This window comes from Rattus norvegicus, assembly GCF_036323735.1.
Source record: "Rattus norvegicus strain BN/NHsdMcwi chromosome Y unlocalized genomic scaffold, GRCr8 chrY_unlocalized_21, whole genome shotgun sequence".
Classification (NCBI taxonomy): Eukaryota; Metazoa; Chordata; class Mammalia; order Rodentia; family Muridae; genus Rattus; species Rattus norvegicus.
In genome coordinates, this window is record NW_026947380.1 from 583,699 (window position 1) to 602,316 (window position 18,618).

General features: G+C 39.0%; 1 long non-coding RNA gene across 7 annotated transcripts in view; it reads left to right on the plus strand.

The window, feature by feature from the left end:
* LOC134484644 (uncharacterized) overlaps nt 1-18,618 on the plus strand; it is a 57,297-nt gene that overhangs the window by 17,647 nt on the left and 21,032 nt on the right. For 4 of the 7 annotated variants that reach the window (XR_010062216.1, XR_010062212.1, XR_010062210.1 and 1 more), the window contains exon 3: nt 8,388-8,579. This is a non-coding gene — a long non-coding RNA (uncharacterized LOC134484644). Of the gene's footprint in view, nt 1-5,802; nt 6,249-8,387; nt 8,580-18,618 lie in introns of those variants that run through there. The other 3 variants (XR_010062211.1, XR_010062214.1, XR_010062215.1) reach the window with 3 other exon arrangements.

The following is an 18,618-nucleotide window of genomic DNA, read 5'->3' on the forward strand; positions in this document are numbered from 1 at the left end:
AGTAGATCTTGTCACTTTGAATGAAACCAGAAGTGCTTCAAAGATATGCCAATTATTTTATGGTTTTAGATAATTCCTGTTGCATTCACGTAGGCAACCGAAAATAGCCATCACGAGTCTACTTCTTGTCAACTTGAGACAACATCATATTTTCCTATATTGTGAATAATTTGTAAATGAAAATAATAACCAGATTATAATGGTGCCTTGATAAAATAGAATGATCCTACTTACAAAGAGAAATGCATTATATATTTAACCAGGTCATAGTTATACTGAATGTGATATAATTATCAATTCCACAATGTCAAACACGTTATACATTTAGAATAGGTGCAATGGGTTTCATGGCACATTCTTTTAGTATCTCAAATTTGAAATGAATATGAAAATGATTGTATTGTCTTAATTGATATTATATTGCATGATAAATAAATGGAGGAAAGAAAACACAAAAATCTATAGAAACACTTTATTAACAAAATACGAAGGAATTATTGATTTCAATTATTAATCATTTTCTACTCTAGTTATGGTTATATAGACAACCATGTGTAAATACAACCTTAGGTTGTATTTATAAATACCTTCTTCACTACCCTGTTTTATTTTCTTCCCCCAACAGAAGCACCTCTTTAGATACCAATCTCCATGCCTGATGGGTTTGCACCCTTTGTCATTCTGCACGAGTTTGACTATTTTCTTTTTACATTGGCTATGAGGACAAACATCTCTCCATCTTTTCCAAGTGCAAGCTGTCTCTCATTTCTACCAACTGGCCTGATAATGTTTCTGGCAGAGAACCCAACTCTTTTCTAGAAACTGAGAAGTTGAAGTTGACCTAGCTGACCGCATGTTCTTGACTCTTGTTAAACTTTCTTGTTTCCCCCAGCATTAGCCAAATAGGATGCATTTTTGTTCTTGTATACTTTTTCTTTAAAACTGAATCTGGTAATTTGCATTTAGAGTTAGTCTTCCTAAAATATTTCCCTCCAAGCCTTGGTCATTCTGAGTGGTCTTTCGATTTTACCCTGTAATATCGTGAAGCCATAGATTTATCTTTTTGAAATTGTAACCAGTTTGAGCAAATTATACATTTCATCATGTACTATGACCCTGATGTGTGTAGGTTTTTTTCAAGGTGCTACCTGAGGCATTCCACAGGGAACCAAGATAAAGAAACTCAACAGAGTGATTGAGGGACCTGTGATACCCTGGTCTACATTTCCTATAGAAATTTTCATGTATTTTGTTACTTTTAGAAGTAATACTGGATCTAAAACCTTCTGTTGAACACATAGTGATGGCCATTTTTACTGCCTCTAACAGACATCAAGATTCTAGGGAGATGTCTCCAAATGACACTTTTCCCAAGTGCATGATTTTGTTGTAACCACCATTTATTGTCTCCTTATATTCATTTATTTGTTTATGTGTTGTCTATCTCTGTCTCTTCTGACCATTCCGTTATTTGTCACTGTGAATTGAGATTTTTTTATTAAAACTAATAAGCCATTCACTCCTTGGGGATATTATCTTTATTATTTCCTGAAAACCACAAGGAGGTGTGTATGGATTCTTTTAGAATGGCCTTCCTTTAAGGTTAAATGGCTGAGTTCAGGGGAAAAAAAACACTGGAAATCTGGAAAAGTATGGCAGGGCATCATAAGAACTCCTGGCCATTCTAATTAGTTTCCTTCCATAGATGTGTGCTTAGGTTTATAACAACACATTCCTCTCTCGTTTGCACTTGATTCCTTAAAATTATATCTGTGACAACTTTAAAAATAACCTTCCCTCAGGAAATAACAGGAACCAAACCAACATCCCAAGAGTACACAGGGATTGACCTATAACTCTTGTCACATATGTAGCAGAGGATGGACCTGGAACAGAGGTCCCTTATCCTGTCAAGGCTCAATGTCCCAGGGTAGGGGAATGTCAGGAAATGGAGGCGGGAGGGAGTAGGTGGGTAGGTGGGTAAGGAGCTCCCTCATAGAATCAGGGGAAGAAGGATGAGATACTTGGTTCCTGGAGGTGAAACAGGGAAATGGAACAACAATTAAAATGTAAATAAAAATTAATAAATTATATCAATCTTCCAGTAACCAAGCTTGGAGAGAAAAAACATTAAAAAGATTCTACACATTTTTTAAGATGAGGAACTACATCTCTCCTCTTTCTTTTTAGGATTGGTGAACTCATGCTGTGCATCAGTCAGGCCCAAGTTCCCTTTCCTCTTCTTCTCCTGAAGTATCTCCTTGCATACCTATGATTAATCAAATTAATTTCCTTGTGTCCTGAATACCGGAATATGGCCACAGTATGTGCAGTTTCTGCAATTATTTAATACCCCTTAAGGCCACTTGGCATGCCCATGAACTGAGAGAGAAACTTAGGTAGGACCAAAGGCTTCTCCTTCCATTGGTGCACAACAAGGCCATCCTCTGCCACATATGCAGTTGGAGCCTTAGGTCTGTCAATGCACATTCTTTGAATATTGGTCTAGTACCAGAAAGATCTAATTCATTGTAATTGTTGTTTTCATGGTGTTGAAAGCACCTTCAGCTCTAGTAATCCTCTCTCAAAATGTTCCAACAAGAGGTCCGTCTTCAGTTCACTGGTTTGCCACTAGCATTCATGTATATAGTTGACCTGCTCTAGCTGTGTCTTTCAGGCAATATCTACACCCGGTTCCTGGCAGAATGCATTTCTTAACTTCATCAATCTTCTCTAGTTTTGGTGGCATGTATATATATATATATATATATATATATATATATATATATATATATATATATACACACACACACACACACACACACACACACACACACACACACACACACACTTTTGTTGTCTCCTAACGCTATGAGGGTACATGGAATGTTAACGTGGATTCTGTGCCACTTGGTCAAGAATATAGAATCCACAAATGACAATGCCAAATAGACTACCTATTGTTCTTTTGAACCTATTGAAGTTGAGGTTTCACTGGACCTCAAGCAATTCCTCTCCCAGCACATCCTCCTGAATCTTATATTTGCCCTGAAGAAAGATCATGGTAGAACATCCAAAACCCTCAAGTCTGGCCGTGGGAAGATATTTGAGAACTGATATCTAATGTGACTACAGAACCACGTTAGGTAGTCCATATTGTCCTTTGCTTTACTGATGTCTGATAAATTTTGGATAAAATGAGGATTTGGGGGTTTATCATTTCGAAGAGGTAAACAATATTAATCTTATATTCACTCTATAGCTGGGCCTTCTTTGTTGCCAAAATCATTGCAAAATATTGAATTGGAAAACAGAATGTTTAAATACACATTCAGGAATCTATGTAAAGTCCACTATGAAGGAATGTACAGTAAGAAAATGTCATACAATATTCTTTCAACTAAAGGTCTGTTGGGAAAATACTGTCCTTTAAGAAACAGAAAACACCTAGGAAATTGAACTGTATTTCACAGGAATGATCCAATGAATAAAATTATTATCCAGAAGATTCTCCTCCACTCCAAGTTCCTAGATCTTTTCTACCCATGCCAAGTCCCTAACTAACTTTCGCCATTCAGAGCATGTAACCACTAATGATGCAAAGAGAAGTCACTTTCTTTATTGAGATGTAGTATGTAATATTTCCACTGTGTCAAAGGACACACTCCTGGAAAGGGCACCCTCTAATCTTGTCAATGTAAGGAAAGCTGTTCTGCAGGAAGGCCATGGCAGTTCTCAGTGACATCACCATTAGGCTTTTCCTGAAAAATCTCTTTATCCAGAAGAGTCTTAGGTTCTTCGGTGATGTCACAGGTGTTGTTGTGACTGCTCTGCCTCTCAGATATTCCTTCAGTACCTCTACGGTTTACTAATTGTCTTCTAATTCAGAGTAAACAGCCATTTGGGAGGTGAACAAAGAAGAAGAAGAGATCAGAGATGGAGAGAATGAAGCTGGCCTTTTGTTTTAGTTTAAAAAATCGACGAAATATGTAGTCCATGGGAACGCTCACTGAATGCTCTCTCAGAATAGTTATGGTTCATTGAATAGATGGTGTTGATCTCAGCCTTCCACACGTGGGAAGCTGGAGCCTGGATCCACTCAGTAGCATCTAGATTTACTTGCTGACTATGGTTCCTGGAAATCAGAGATGTTTATATCATTAATATCTATATTCCAAATGTCAGGAACTGGGATGGACAGAGTTGATTTTCTAAGAGCTCATGGATTCTATTCTTTCTGCCCAGAAGGAAAAGTTGCTAAGGAAGATGGAAACAACAAGTATTGTGTCCTCAGCTCAATTTAAACTCCTCCAGGCTTTGGATTCCTAGAGTGCAGTTTGTGTCTGAAACTGATATCTGGGAGAGAAAATTGCTTCTAGTTGAGACTTCATTACATCAGACTTTCGACTGTATTACTCTGATTATCATTCCCTGACAAGACCATTTAGATTTCTGAGTCAATAAGTGTGATTAGTTGGCACTTTTCTTTTCTTTTATTTCTTTCATTTTTTTTATTTTTTAGCAAATTTTATTCTTTTCTTATTGAATATTTCTATATTTACATTTCAAATATTATTTCCTTTTTCAATTTCCTGGCCATAAAATCCCTTATCAGTTCCCCTCCCCTTGTTCTATTACCCCACTTACTATACCTTGAAAATCATTTGAACAGGCAGTCAATCCCAGGGAAGACCAATGGCCTCTCCTTCCATTGGTGCCCAATAAGGTCATGCTCTGCTACATACGCTTTTGGAGCCATAGGTCTGTCCATGTACAGTCTTTGAATATTGGTTTGGTAAGAGAAAGCTCTGGTTCATTGGCATTGTTGTTCTTATGGGATTGAAAGCCCCTTCAGCTCTTGTAATCCTTTCTCAAAATCTACCAAAATGAGGTCCGTTTTCAGTTAACTGGTTTGCCACTAGCATTCAATTCTGTATTTGGCATGCTCTAGCTGGGTCACTGTGTAAAGTTCTATACCTGGTTCCTCTCAGCATGCACTTCTAAGCTTAATCATTCTTATCTAATTTTGTTGGATGAAAATATATATATATATATATATATATATATATATATATATATATATATATTCTTGATGGTCTTTACAGCTATGAGGTTATTTGGAAATTTAGCATGAATGAGCAGATCTAGGTCAAGAATTTAGAATCCAAAAATTACAGTGTCAAATATCCTCCCTCCTGTTCTTATGAACCTATTGAAGTTGATGTTTCCATGGACCTAAAGCCATCCCTCTCCTTGCCCATCTTCCTGAATCTTAGGGTTGGACTGAAAAAAGAATCATGGTAAAATATCCAAAACCCTCAGGTCTGTCCCTGGTAACACAGGAAGGTAGATATTAGAGAACTGATGTCTAATGGGACTACAGAAACACATTCAATAGTTCATGTTGTCCTTTGCTTTCCTGATGTCTGGTAATTTTTGGATAAAATGTGGATTTGGGAGTTTATCATTGAAATGGGAACACAATACTTACACTGTTATAATGACTCTATAACTGGGCCCACTTTTGTTCCAAAACAATTGCAAAATAATGAAATTGGAAAACGGAATTGTTGAGTAAACATTCAGAAATATATATAAAGTTCACTATCAAGGAATGTAAAATTGGAAAATGTAGTAAAATATTCATTCATTTAAAGGTCTGTAGGAAAAACACTGGCCATAGGAAACAGAGAAAACCTAGAAAATTGATTTGTATGTCACAGAAATTGACTGGGATTAAAAATATTATCTAGAAGAATCTCTTCCCCCAAATGTTCCTAATTTTTCTACCAGTAACAAGCCCCTGACTATCTCCATTCAGAATATGTAACCACTAATGAAGCAAAGAGAAGTCTCTAGGTTTAGAGAGATGTATGTAAAGGTTTCCACTGTGTCACAGGAGACACTCCTGGAAAGGGCACCCTCTAATCTGGTCAATGTAAGGAAAGCTGTTTAGCAGGTAGGACAAGGCAGTTCTCAGTCACATCACCATTAAGACCTCAACGAAAAATCTCTTGTAACCTGGAGAGTAGTAGATTCTTCTGTGATGTCACAAGTGTTGTCGTGACATTAACTGCCTCTCAGATATTCCTTAAGTACCTCTACCTCTAGGGTTTACTAATTGGCCTATAATTCAAAGTAAACAGCCATTTGTGAGAGAGAAGATCAAGGAGGAGGGATAGGGAGAAGGAAGCTGGCCTTCTGTCTTGGTATAAAAAGAACAAATATGTGCTCCTTGGTAAAGCTCAGTGAGTCCTGCTTAGGGGTTGAGTGGGTTCCTCAAAGAGATAGCCTAAATCATAGCCTTCCACATATAGGAATCAGTAGCTGGGAGCCTCTCAAAGTATGTAGACTTCCCTGCCTATTATGGTTCCTGGAAGTTATTGAGTTTATATCATTAATTTCTTTATTCTAAAAGCTAAGTCTTGGGAAGGACAAAGTAGTTTTCCTGAGAGCTCAAGGCTTTTCTTTGTGCCCAGAACAAAAAGGTGCTAAGGATGAAGGCAAAGGCAAGTATTGTGTCCTCAGCTCAGTGTAAACTCCTCCATGCTTTGGATTCCTTTAGTGCAGTTTGTGTCTGAAACTGATATCTGGGAAGGAGAATTGCTTCTAGTTGAGACTTCATCATCTCACTCTTTTCACTACTATTACTCTGAGTAGCATTCCCTAACAGTTACCCTTAAGATTTCTGAGTCAGTAAGTTTTTATTCCTTTTCCTTCGTTTATTTTTTATTTTTTTTTCAGGAAATTTTAATGAATTTTTAATCGGATATTTCCATATTTACACTTCAAATGTTATTTCATTTCCCAAGTTCCTTTCCATAGAGCTTAACTAGTATCCTCCCCTTTTTCTATAAACTCCCCTTACTGCCCCTTGTCATTCTCTTTAACTGGGAGTCAAACCCATGGAGTACAATCGGCTTCTCCTTACATTGGTGCCCAACAAGGCCATCCTCTGCCACATATGCAGTTGGATCTTTAGGTCTTTCCATGTACAGATTTGAATATTGGTTTGAATGAACCAGAAAGCTCTGGTGCATTGGCATTGTAGTTCTTATGGGATTTGAAATCTCCTTCAGTTCTTGTAAACCTTTCTCAAAATCTACCAGCAGGAGGTCTGGATCAGTGCACTGGTTTGCCACTGGAATTCACTTCTGTATTTGACATGCTCTAGCTATGTCTCTCAGGGAAGATCTAAATCTGTTTCCTGTCAGCATGTACTTCTTAGCTTCATCAATCCTATATTCATATCAATCTTATATTCTTATATTCCTTCAGTATCTGCTGTAAACTCATAGATATTTTTCCCCCTTCTAAAACGGACTGAAGCAAGCATAAGTTGGGTTCCTTTTCTTGACCTTCTAGTGGTCTGTGGATGGTATCATGAGTAATTTGAGCTTTTGGGTCAATACACACGTTTGGTGATTGCATACCATGTGTGTTTTTCTGTGATTTGTTTGCTTCACACAGGATGATATTTTCTTGTTCAATCCATTTGTCTATGTCTTTCTTGTAATCATTGTTTTATAGCTGATTAGTAGTCCATTGTGTAGATGTACCATATTTTTCTGTATCCATTTCTCTGATGAATGCCATCTGGGTTCTTTCCAGCCTATGGGTATTTTAAATAAGGCTGCTATGAACATTGTTCTGTATGTGTCTTTTATGTATGTCTTCTTTTCGGTATATGACCAGGAGTGGTATGGCTTGGACCTCAGTTACTGCAATGTCCAATTTTCTAAGGATCCTGCAGACTGATTTCCAGAATGTTTGAACCAGTTTGTAATCCAACCAACAAAGAAGGAGTGTTCCTCTTTCTTCACATCCTTATCATCATCTTCTGTCTCCTGAGTTTTTTTATTACAGTCATTCTGACTTTGTGAGGTGGAAACTCAGAGTTGTTTTCATTTACATTTCTATGATGACCATTTCTTTACGTTCTTTTCAGATAATTGATTTCCTTCAGTTGAGAAATCTTTGTTTAGTTCTGGAATATAATTTTAATAGGGATATTTGTCTCTCTGAAGTCTAAATTTTGAGTTCTTTGTATGTATTGGTTATGGCCCTCTATCAGATGGAGGATTGATATAGACCTTTTCCAAATCTGTTCCTTGCGGTTTTGTCCTAAAAGTGTCCTTTGGCAGGCAGTTTTCTACTACAGTGAAGAACTGTCAGTTAGTAAACTAAAACAAGGACTGGCTCCTTACTGACTTCCCTACGTGTTCTGAACAGTAGATGGGGAAACTAAACAACCATGTTATACCCCTACAAGGCATGCCTATCTATAGTCGTGGATCTAGAGAGACCTATCATTGATTCTGGGCATCTGTCAAAGAAATGTAGGCTGGTGAAGTTTGCAGTTTTCATCCTGGTTTCTGTATCTACAGGCTATGGTGTTGTGAAGACAAGATACCACATGTGCAGCTGTGAATAAGTCTGAGAAGGCTGACTTCTTGGATTTCTGAAGCATTACTAAGTGATCCAGAGGAAATCAGCACGCCCTGCTCAGCAGAGCTCTGGGAATGCTGACACTCTTGCTTCATGTTTATATTAACCTAGGTCAAAAGATCACCTGTCAGGTATGTTCTTGAATATCCTTCAGTGTGCTAGCATTGGACTGAAATGAAATACTCTTCAGGAGAGGTGTGGGAAACAACTGAACTCTTCCATTAGAATCAGAGAGATGAGCTGTATTGACCTTCAATTGACTGTGTATGCTTCTGGTCTTTGGCTTTGACTATGCAGATCTATTGTCTCATACATCATTGTTCATGTGGCCAAGTTGCGGGGAAAGCGCGACTCACTATTCTTTCCCATTTTCACATCCTCCATTCTAGGGTAATAGATTTTAGAAAAGCCCTTCCCATTTTATATAGTAGACCAACTGACCTAACTTTTCTTCAATAAGCTCTTCTCTATTATCTGTATACCGTGTTTGTGTTTGTGTTTGTGTTTGTGTTTGTGTGTGTGTGTGTGTGTGTGTGTGTGTGTGTGTGTTTCAGTTTGTGTGCTTAAATGGTTAGTTTGTATGCAAGTATAGAGAAGGATTCTATGTAAGAAATCTCTAAACTGTGGATGGGGCAGCATCCAAATGTTCTCCCACATCATGACCTTCTAGAAAGAGTAGCATAATCTGCAAAAAATAATACAGCTGAAAGTAAAACTTGGAGGAAATGCCCTGGGATGGCTACATTGTCACTGTTGACTGTGACATTTTTCTCGTGGCTTCTGTGGCCAGACATGAAGGCTCTGAAGCAAAGTTGCATCCTGTTGATCTGTGAATAAGATGAAGGAGGCTATCAACTGGGTCACATGAAGCATATGAAAAGCGTGACAGCAGCAGCTCTCTGCTCCCAGACCCCGTGAGAGAGAGACCCAACCGCCTGGTCAAGTGGGCACTCCTGAGGCTGCAGGGCAGAAGAGACCACCAGCACTGCTCACCCCTGCCCACATCCCTGGCCCAAGAGGAAACTGTATAAGGCCTCTGGGCTCCCGTGGAGGAGGGCCCAGGAGCGGCAGGACCCCTGCCTGAGACACCACGGAACCTGAAGGAAACAGACCTTATAAACAGTTCTCTGCACCCAAATCCCGTGGGAGGGAGAGCTAAACCTTCAGAGAGGCAGACAAGCCTGGGAAACCAGAAGAGATTGCTCTCTGCACACACATTTCGGACGCCAGAGGAAAAAGCCAAAGACCATCTGGAACCCTGGTGCACTGAAGCTACCGGAAGGGGCGGCACATGTCTTCCTGGTTGCTGCCGCTGCAGAGAGCCCCTGGACAGCACCCCACGAGCAAACCTGAGCCTCGGGACCACAGGTAAGACCAAATTTTCTGCTGCAAGAAAGCTGCCTGGTGAACTCAAGACACAGGTCCACAGGAACAGCTGAAGACCTGTAGAGAGGAAAAACTAAAAGCCCAAAAGCAGAACATTCTGTCCCCATAACTGACTGAAAGAGAGGAAAACAGGTCTACAGCACTCCTGACACACAGGCATATAGGACAGTCTAGCTACTGTCAGAAATAGTAGAACAAAGTAACACTAGAGATAATCTGATGGCGTGAGGCAAGCGCAGGAACCCAAGCAACAGAAACCAAGACTACATGGCACCATCGGAGCCCAATTCTCTCATCAAAACAAACATGGAATATCCAAACAAACCAGAAAAGCAAGATCTAGTTTCAAAATCATTTTTGATCATGATGCTGGAGGACTTCAAGAAAGATGTGAAGAACTCCCATAGAGAACAAGTAGAAGCCTACAGAGAGGAATCGCAAAAATGCCTGAAAGAATTCCAGGAAAACATAAATAAACAAGTAAAAGCCCATAGAGAGAAGACACAAAAATCCCTGAAAGAATTCCAGGAAAACATAAATAAACACGTAGAAGCCCATAGAGAGGAGACACAAAAATCCCTAAAAGAATTCCAGGAAAACATAAATAAACACGTAGAAGCCCATAGAGAGGAGACACAAAAGTCCCTAAAAGAATTCCAGGAAAACACAATCAAACAGTTGTAGGAATTAAAAATGGAAATAGAAGCAATCAAGAAAGAACACATGGAAACAACCCTGGATATAGAAAACCAAAAGAGGAGACAAGGAGCTGTAGATACAAGCTTCACCAACAAAATACAAGAGATGGAAGAGAGAATCTCAGGAGCAGAAGATTCCATAAAAATCATTGACTCAACTGTCAAAGATAATGTAAAGCGGAAAAAGCTACTGGTCCAAAACATACAGGAAATCCAGGACTCAATGAGAAGATCAAACCTAAGGATAATAGGTATAGAAGAGAGTGAAGACTCCCAGCTCAAAGGACCAGTAAATATCTTCAACAAAATCATAGAAGAAAACTTACCTAACCTAAAAAAAGAGATACCCATAGACATTCAAGAAGCCTACAGAACTCAAAATAGATTGGACGAGAAAAGAAACACCTCCCATCACATAATTGTCAAAACACCAAACACACAAAATAAAGAAAGAATATTAAAAGCAGTAAGGGAAAAAGGTCAAGTAACATATAAAGGCAGACCTATCAAAATCACACCAGACTTCTCGCCAGAAACTATGAAAGCCAGAAGATCCTGGACAGATGCCATACGGACACTAAGAGTATACAAATGCCAGCCCAGGTTACTGTATCCTGCAAAACTCTCAATTAACATAGATATAAAAACCAAAATATTCCATGGCAAAACCAAATTTACACAATATCTTTCTACAAATCCAGCACTACAAAGGATAATAAATGGTAATGCCATACATAAGGAGGCAAGCTATCCACTAGAAGAAGCAAGAAACTAATCGTCTTGGCAACAAAACAATGAGAAGAAAAGCACAAAAACATAACCTCACATCCAAATATGAATATAACGGGAAGCAATAATCACTATTCCTTAATATCTCTCAATATCAATGGCCTCAACTCCACAATAAAAAGACATAGATTAACAAACTGGATACGCAACGAGGACCCTGCATTCTGCTGCCTACAGGAAACACACCTCAGAGACAAAGACAGACACTACCTCAGAGTGAAAGGCTGGAAAACAACTTTCCAAGCAAATGGTCAGAAGTAGCAAGCTGGAGTAGCCATTCTAATATCAAATAAAATCAGTTTCCAGCTAAAAGTCATCAAAAAAGATAATGAAGGACACTTCATATTCATCAAAGGAAAAATCCACCAAGATGAACTCTCAATCCTAAATATCTATGCCCCAAATACAAGGGCACCAACATACGTAAAAGAAACCTTACTAAAGCTCAAAACACACATTGCACCTCACACAATAATAGTGGGAGATTTCAACGCCCCACTCTCATCAATGGACAGATCATGTAAACAGAAATTAAACAATGATGTCGACAGACTAAGAGAAGTCATGAGCCAAATGGACTTAACGGATATTTATAGAACATTCTATCCTAAAGCAAAAGGATATACCTTCTTCTCAGCTCCTCATTGTACTTTCTCCAAAATTGACCATATAATTGGTCAAAAAACTGGCCTCAACAGGTACAGAAAGATAGAAATAATCCCATGCGTGCTATCAGACCACCACGGCCTAAAACTGGTCTTCAATAACAATAAGGGAAGAATGCCCACATATACGTGGAAGTTGAACAATGATCTACTCAACGATTACCTGGTCAAGGAAGAAATAAAGAAAGAAATTAAAACCTTTTAAAAATTAATGAAAATGAAGATACAACATACTCAAACTTATGAGACACAATGAAAGCTGTGCTAAGAGGAAAACTCATAGCACTGAGTGTCTGCAGAAAGAAACAGGAAAGAGCATATGTCAGCAGCTTGACAGCACACCTAAAAGCTCTAGAACAAAAAGAACCAAATACACCCAGGAGGAGTAGAAGGCAGGAAATAATCAAACTCAGAGGTGAAATCAAACAAGTAGGAACAAAAAGGACCATAGAAAGAATCAACAGAACCAAAAGTTGGTTCTTTGAGAAAATCAACATGATAGATAAACCCTTAGCCAGATTAACGAGAGGACACAGAGAGTGTGTCCAAATTAACAAAATCAGAAATGAAAAGGGAGACATAACTACAGATTCAGAGGAAATTCAAAAAATCATCAGATCTTACTTTAAAAACCTATATTGAACAGAACTTGAAAATCTTCAGGAAATGGACAATTTCCTAGAGAGATACCAGGTATCGAAGTTAAATCAGGAACAGATAAACCAGTTAAACAACACAATAACTCCTAAGGAAATAGAAGCAGTCATTAAAGGTCTCCCAACCAAAAAGAGCCCAGGTCCAGACGCGTTTAGTGCAGAATTCTATCAAACCTTCATAGAAGACCTCATACCAATATTATCCAAACTATTCCACAAAATTGAAACAGATGGAGCCCTACCAAATTCCTTCTACGAAGCCACAATTACTCTTATACCTAAACCACACAAAGACACAACAAAAAGAGAGAACTTCAGACCAATTTCCCTTATGAATATCGACGCAAAATATTCAATAAAATTCTGGCAAACCGAATTCAAGAGCACATCAAAACAATCATCCACCATGATCAAGTAGGCTTCATCCCAGGCATGCAGGGATGGATTAATATACAGAAAACCATCAAGGTGATCCATTATATAAACAAACTGAAAGAACAGAACCACATGATTATTTCATTACATGCTGAGAAAACATTTATCAATATTTAACACCCCTTCATGATAAAAGTCCTGGAAAGAATAGGAATTCAAGGCCCATACCTAAACATAGTAAAAGCCATATACAGCAAACCCATTGCTAACATTAAACTAAATGGAGAGAAACTTGAAGCAATCCCACTAAAATCAGGGACTAGACAAGGCTGCCCACTCTCTCCCTACTTATTCAATATAGTTCTTGAAGTTCTAGCCAGAGCAATCAGACAACAAAAGGAGATCAAGGGGATACAGATCGGAAAAGAAGAGGTCAAAATATCACTATTTGCAGATGACATGATAGTATATTTAAGTGATCCCAAAAGTTCCACCAGTGAACTACTAAAGCTGATAAACAACTTCAGCAAAGTGGCTGGGTATAAAATTAACTCAAATAAATCAATTGACTTCCTCTATACAAAAGAGAAAGAAGCCGAGGAAGAAATTAGGGAAACGACACCCTTCATAATAGACCCAAATAATATAAAGTACCTCAGTGTGACTTTAATCAAGCAAGTAAAAGATCTGTAAAATAAGAACTTCAAGACACTGAGGAAAGAAATTGAAGAAGACCTCAGAAGATGGAAAGATCTCCCATGCTCATGGATTGGCAGGATTAATATAGTAAAAATGGCCATTTTACCAAAAGCAATCTACAGATTCAATGCAATCCCCATCAAAATACCAATCCAATTCTTCAAAGAGTTAGACAGAACAATTTGCAAATTCATCTGGAATAACAAAAAACCCAGGATAGCTAAAGCTATCCTCAACAATAAAAGGACTTCAGGGGGAATCACTATCCCTGAACTCAACCAGTATTGCAGAGCAATAGTGATAAAAACTGCGTGGTATTGGTACAGAGACAGACAGATAGACCAATGGAATAGAATTGAAGACCCAGAAATGAACCCACACACCTATGGTCACTTGATTTTTGACAAAGGAGCCAAAACCATCCAATGGAAAAAAGATCGCATTTTCAGCAAATGGTGCTGGTTCAACTGGAGGGCAACATGTAGAAGAATGCAGATCGATCCATGTTTATCACCCTGTACAAAGATTAAGTCCAAGTGAATCAAGGACCTCTACATCAAACCAGACACACTCAAACTATTAGAAGAAAAACTAGGGAATCATCTCGAACACATGGGCACTGGAAAAAATTTCCTGAACAAAACAACAATGGCTTATGCTCTAAGATCAAGAACGAAAAATGGGATCTCATAAAACTGCAAAGCTTCTGTAAGGCAAAGGACACTGTGGTCAGGACAAAACGGCAACCAACAGATTGGGAAAAGATCTTTACCAATCCTACAACAGATAGAGGCCTTATATCCAAAATATGCAAAGAACTCAAGAAGGTAGACCGCAGGGAAACAAATAACCCTATTAAAAAATGGGGTTCAGAGCTACACAAAGAATTCACAGCTGAGGAATGCCGAATGGCTGAGAAACAGCTAAAGAAATGTTCAACATCTTTAGTCATAAGGGAAATGCAAATCAAAACAACCCTGAGATTTCACCTCACACCAGTGAGAATGGCTAAGATCAAAAACTCAGGTGACAGCAGATGCTGGCGAGGATGTGGAGAAAGAGGAACACTCCTCCATTGTTGGTGGGATTGCAGACTGGTAAAACCATTCTGGAAATCAGTCTGGAGGTTCCTCAGAAAATTGGACATTGAACTGCCTGAGGATCCAGCTATACCTCTCTTGGGCATATACCCAAAAGATGCCTCAACATATAAAAGAGACACGTGCTCCACTATGTTCATCGCAGCCTTATTTATAATAGCCAGAAAATGGAAAGAACCCAGATGCCCTTCAACAGAGGAATGGATACAGAAAATGTGGTACATCTACACAATGGAATATTACTCAGCTATCAAAATCAACGACTTTATGAAATTCGTAGGCAAATGGTTGGAACTGGAAAATATCATCCTGAGTGAGCTAACCCAATACAGAAAGCGTACATGGTATGCACTCATTGATAAGTGGCTATTAGCCCAAATGCTTGAATTACCCTAGATCCCTAGAACAAACAAAACTCAAGACAGATGATCAAAATGTGAATGCTTCACTCCTTCTTTAAATGAGGAAAAAGAATACCCTTGGCAGGGAAGGGAGAGGCAAAGATTAAAACAGACACAGAAGGAACACCCATTCAGAGCCTGCCCCACATGTGGCCCATACATATACAGCCACCCAATTGGAACAGATGGATGAAGCAAAGAAGTGCAGACCGACAGGAGCCGGATGTAGATCGCTCCTGAGAGACACAGCCAGAATACAGCAAATACAGAGGCGAATGCCAGCAGCAAACCACTGAACTGAGAATAGGTCCTCCATTGAAGGAATCAGAGAAAGAACTGGAAGAGCTTGAAGGGGCTCGAGACCCCAAAAGTACAACAATGCCAAGCAACCAGAGCTTCCAGGGACTAAGCCACTACCTAAATACTATACATGGACTGACCCTAGACTCTGACCCCATAGGTAGCAATGAATATCCTAGTAAGAGCACTAGTGGAAGGGGAAGCCCTGGGTCCTGCTAAGACTGAACCCCCAGTGAACTAGACTATGGGAGGAGGGCGGCAAAGGGGGGAGGGTAGGGAGGGGGGCACCCATAAGGAAGGGGAGGGGGGAGGGGGACTTTTGCCCGGAAACCGGGAAAGGGAATAACACTTGAAATGTATATATGGGGGGAGGGCGGCAATGGGGGGAGGGTTGGGAGGGGAACACCCATATGGAAGGGGAGGGGGGAGGGGGATGTTTGCCCGGAAACCGGGAAAGGGAATAACACTCGAAATGTATATAAGAAATACTCAAGTTAATAAAAAAAAAAAAGAAATGTATATAAGAAATACTCAAGTTAATAAAAAAAAAGAAAGAAAAGTAGGGAAATAAATACCACAAAACAAACAAACAAACAAACAAAAAAAATAAAGAAAATCAATGCCAACGAAACAGAGTCTTCTGGTACTATATGGATATTGAAAGATTGTACATGGATAGCCCTATGGCTCGAACTGCATATGTAGCAGAGACTGGTTTTGTTCGGCCCCAATGGAAGGAGATGCCCTTGGTCTAAATGAGGTTTTATTACGAATTCAAGGGAATGTCAAAATGCAGTAAGAGTGATTATACAAAAAAGGTAGGGGGACCGGTTAGGGATCTTATGGGCAGGAAACAGGGAAAGGCAAAAATATTTGAAATGTAAATATGGACAAATCAAATTAATAAAGCAAAAAAATGCTAAAAAATAAAAAAAAATAAATAAGTTAAAGATAAGATAACTTCCATTTAAACACATATTGACTGAGAAATCTAAGGGGTCACGATCAGGAGTCAGAGAAATATTATTGAAAAGACTGATATGATGAACTAGAAACATGTCTCACTCCCAAATACCAGTATCAGACACAAACTGAACTAAGGTTATCCAAATAATCGAGGAGTTTATTCTGAGTAAGGACATAATACTTGTCTTTCACTTCTTCCTTAGGACTTTTTTCTTTTGGGCAAAAAAATAAAAGCCATGAGCTCTAAGGAAAAGGACAGCCCCCTTCCCAACAAATGGCTTTTGTTATAAAGATATTAATGATATAAACTCCCTGACTTACAGGAATCACTAGAAGCAGGGAAGTCCAGATTCTTCTGACCGAGTCTGAACACCTGATCCCATATGTGGAAGGCTCAGATCAATTCTATCTCTTCAGCTTACCTACTCAACTCCTACCAAAGACTCAGTGAAATTTTCCAGGGTCGACATATTTCTTCATTTTTTTTCTACCAAGACAGAAGGCCATCTTTGTTCTCCCCATCGCTGAGCTCTTCACCCTCTTTGTTCTCATTCCCAAAATTGCTGTTTGCTCTGAACTAGAGGCCAATTAGTTAACCCTATAGGTATTGAAAGAATATCTGAGAGGTATTTGCAGACACAACAAAACTTGTGACATCACAGGAGAAGGTAGGGCTCTCCAGGACACAAGTGATTTTTCAGGGAGGGCCTAATTATGATGTAACTGAGAATTGCCATGGCCTACTGCTGAGCAGCTTTCCTTACATTGCCAAGATTAGAGGGTGTCTTTTCCAGGAGTGTGTCGTTTGAAACAGTGGAAATCTTTACATACTCCATTTCCATAAAGAAAGAGACCTCTCTTTGCATCATTAGTGGTTACATGCTCTGAATGGTGAAAATTAGTTAGGGGCTTGGCATGGGTAGAAAAGAACTAGGAACTTGGAGTGGAGGAGAATCTTCTGGATAATAATTTTATTCACTGGACCATTCCTGTGAAAGACAATTCAATTTCCTAGGGGTTTTCTGTTTCTCAAAGGGCAGTATTCTCCCAACAGACCTTTAATTGAAAGAATATTGTATTACATTTTCTTACTGTACATTCCTTGATAGTGGACTTTACATATATTCCTGAATGTGTATTCAAAAATTCTGTTTTCCAGTTCAATTTTTTGCAATGATTTTGGCTTCAAAGAAGGCCCAGCTTTAGAGTGAATATAAGTTTAAAATTGTGTATCTACTTCAAATGATAAACTCCCAAATCCTCATTTTATCCAAAATTTATCAGACATCAGTAAAGCAAAGGACAACATGGACTACAGAATGTGGTTCTGTAGTCCCATTAGATATCAGTTCTCAAAAATGTATCTTCCTGTGTTCCCATGGCCAGACTTGAGGGTTTTGGATGTTCTACCATGATCTTACTTCAGGCCAAACATAAGATTCAGGAGGATGTACAGGGAGAGGAATGGCTTGAGGTCCAGTGAAACCTCAAGTTCAATAGGTTCATAAGAACAGGAGGTAGTCTATTTGGCATTGTCATTTGTGGATTCTACATTCTTGACAAAGTTATGCAGAATCCATGTTAACATTCCACCTACCCTCATAGTTGTAGGAGAAACCAAAAGTGTGTTTGTGTATATATATATATATATGCCACCAAAACTAGAGAAGATTGATGAAGCTAAGAAGTGCATTCTGCCAGGAACCAGATGTAGATATTTCCTGAAAGACATATCTAGAGCCGGTCAACTATATACAAGAATGCTAGTGGCAAACAGTGTACTGAAAACAGACCTCTTGTTGGAAGATTTTGAAAAAGGATTACAAGAGCTGAAGGTGCTTTCAACACCATGAAAACAACAATGCCAAAAAACTAGATCTTTCTGGTACTAGACCAATATTCAAAGAATGTGCATTGACAGACCTGTGGTTACAACTGCATATGTGGCTGAGGATGGCCTTGTTGTGCACCAATGGAAGGAGAAGCCCTTGGTCCTCCCTAGGATTCTCTCCTAGTTCAAGAGCATGCCAAGTGGACTTAAGGGGGATTAAAGGAAGGACTTAAGGGGGATTAGGGGAAGGGAACGGGTAGGGATCTTATGGGCAGGAAACTGGGAAAGGAAAAAAAACATTTTA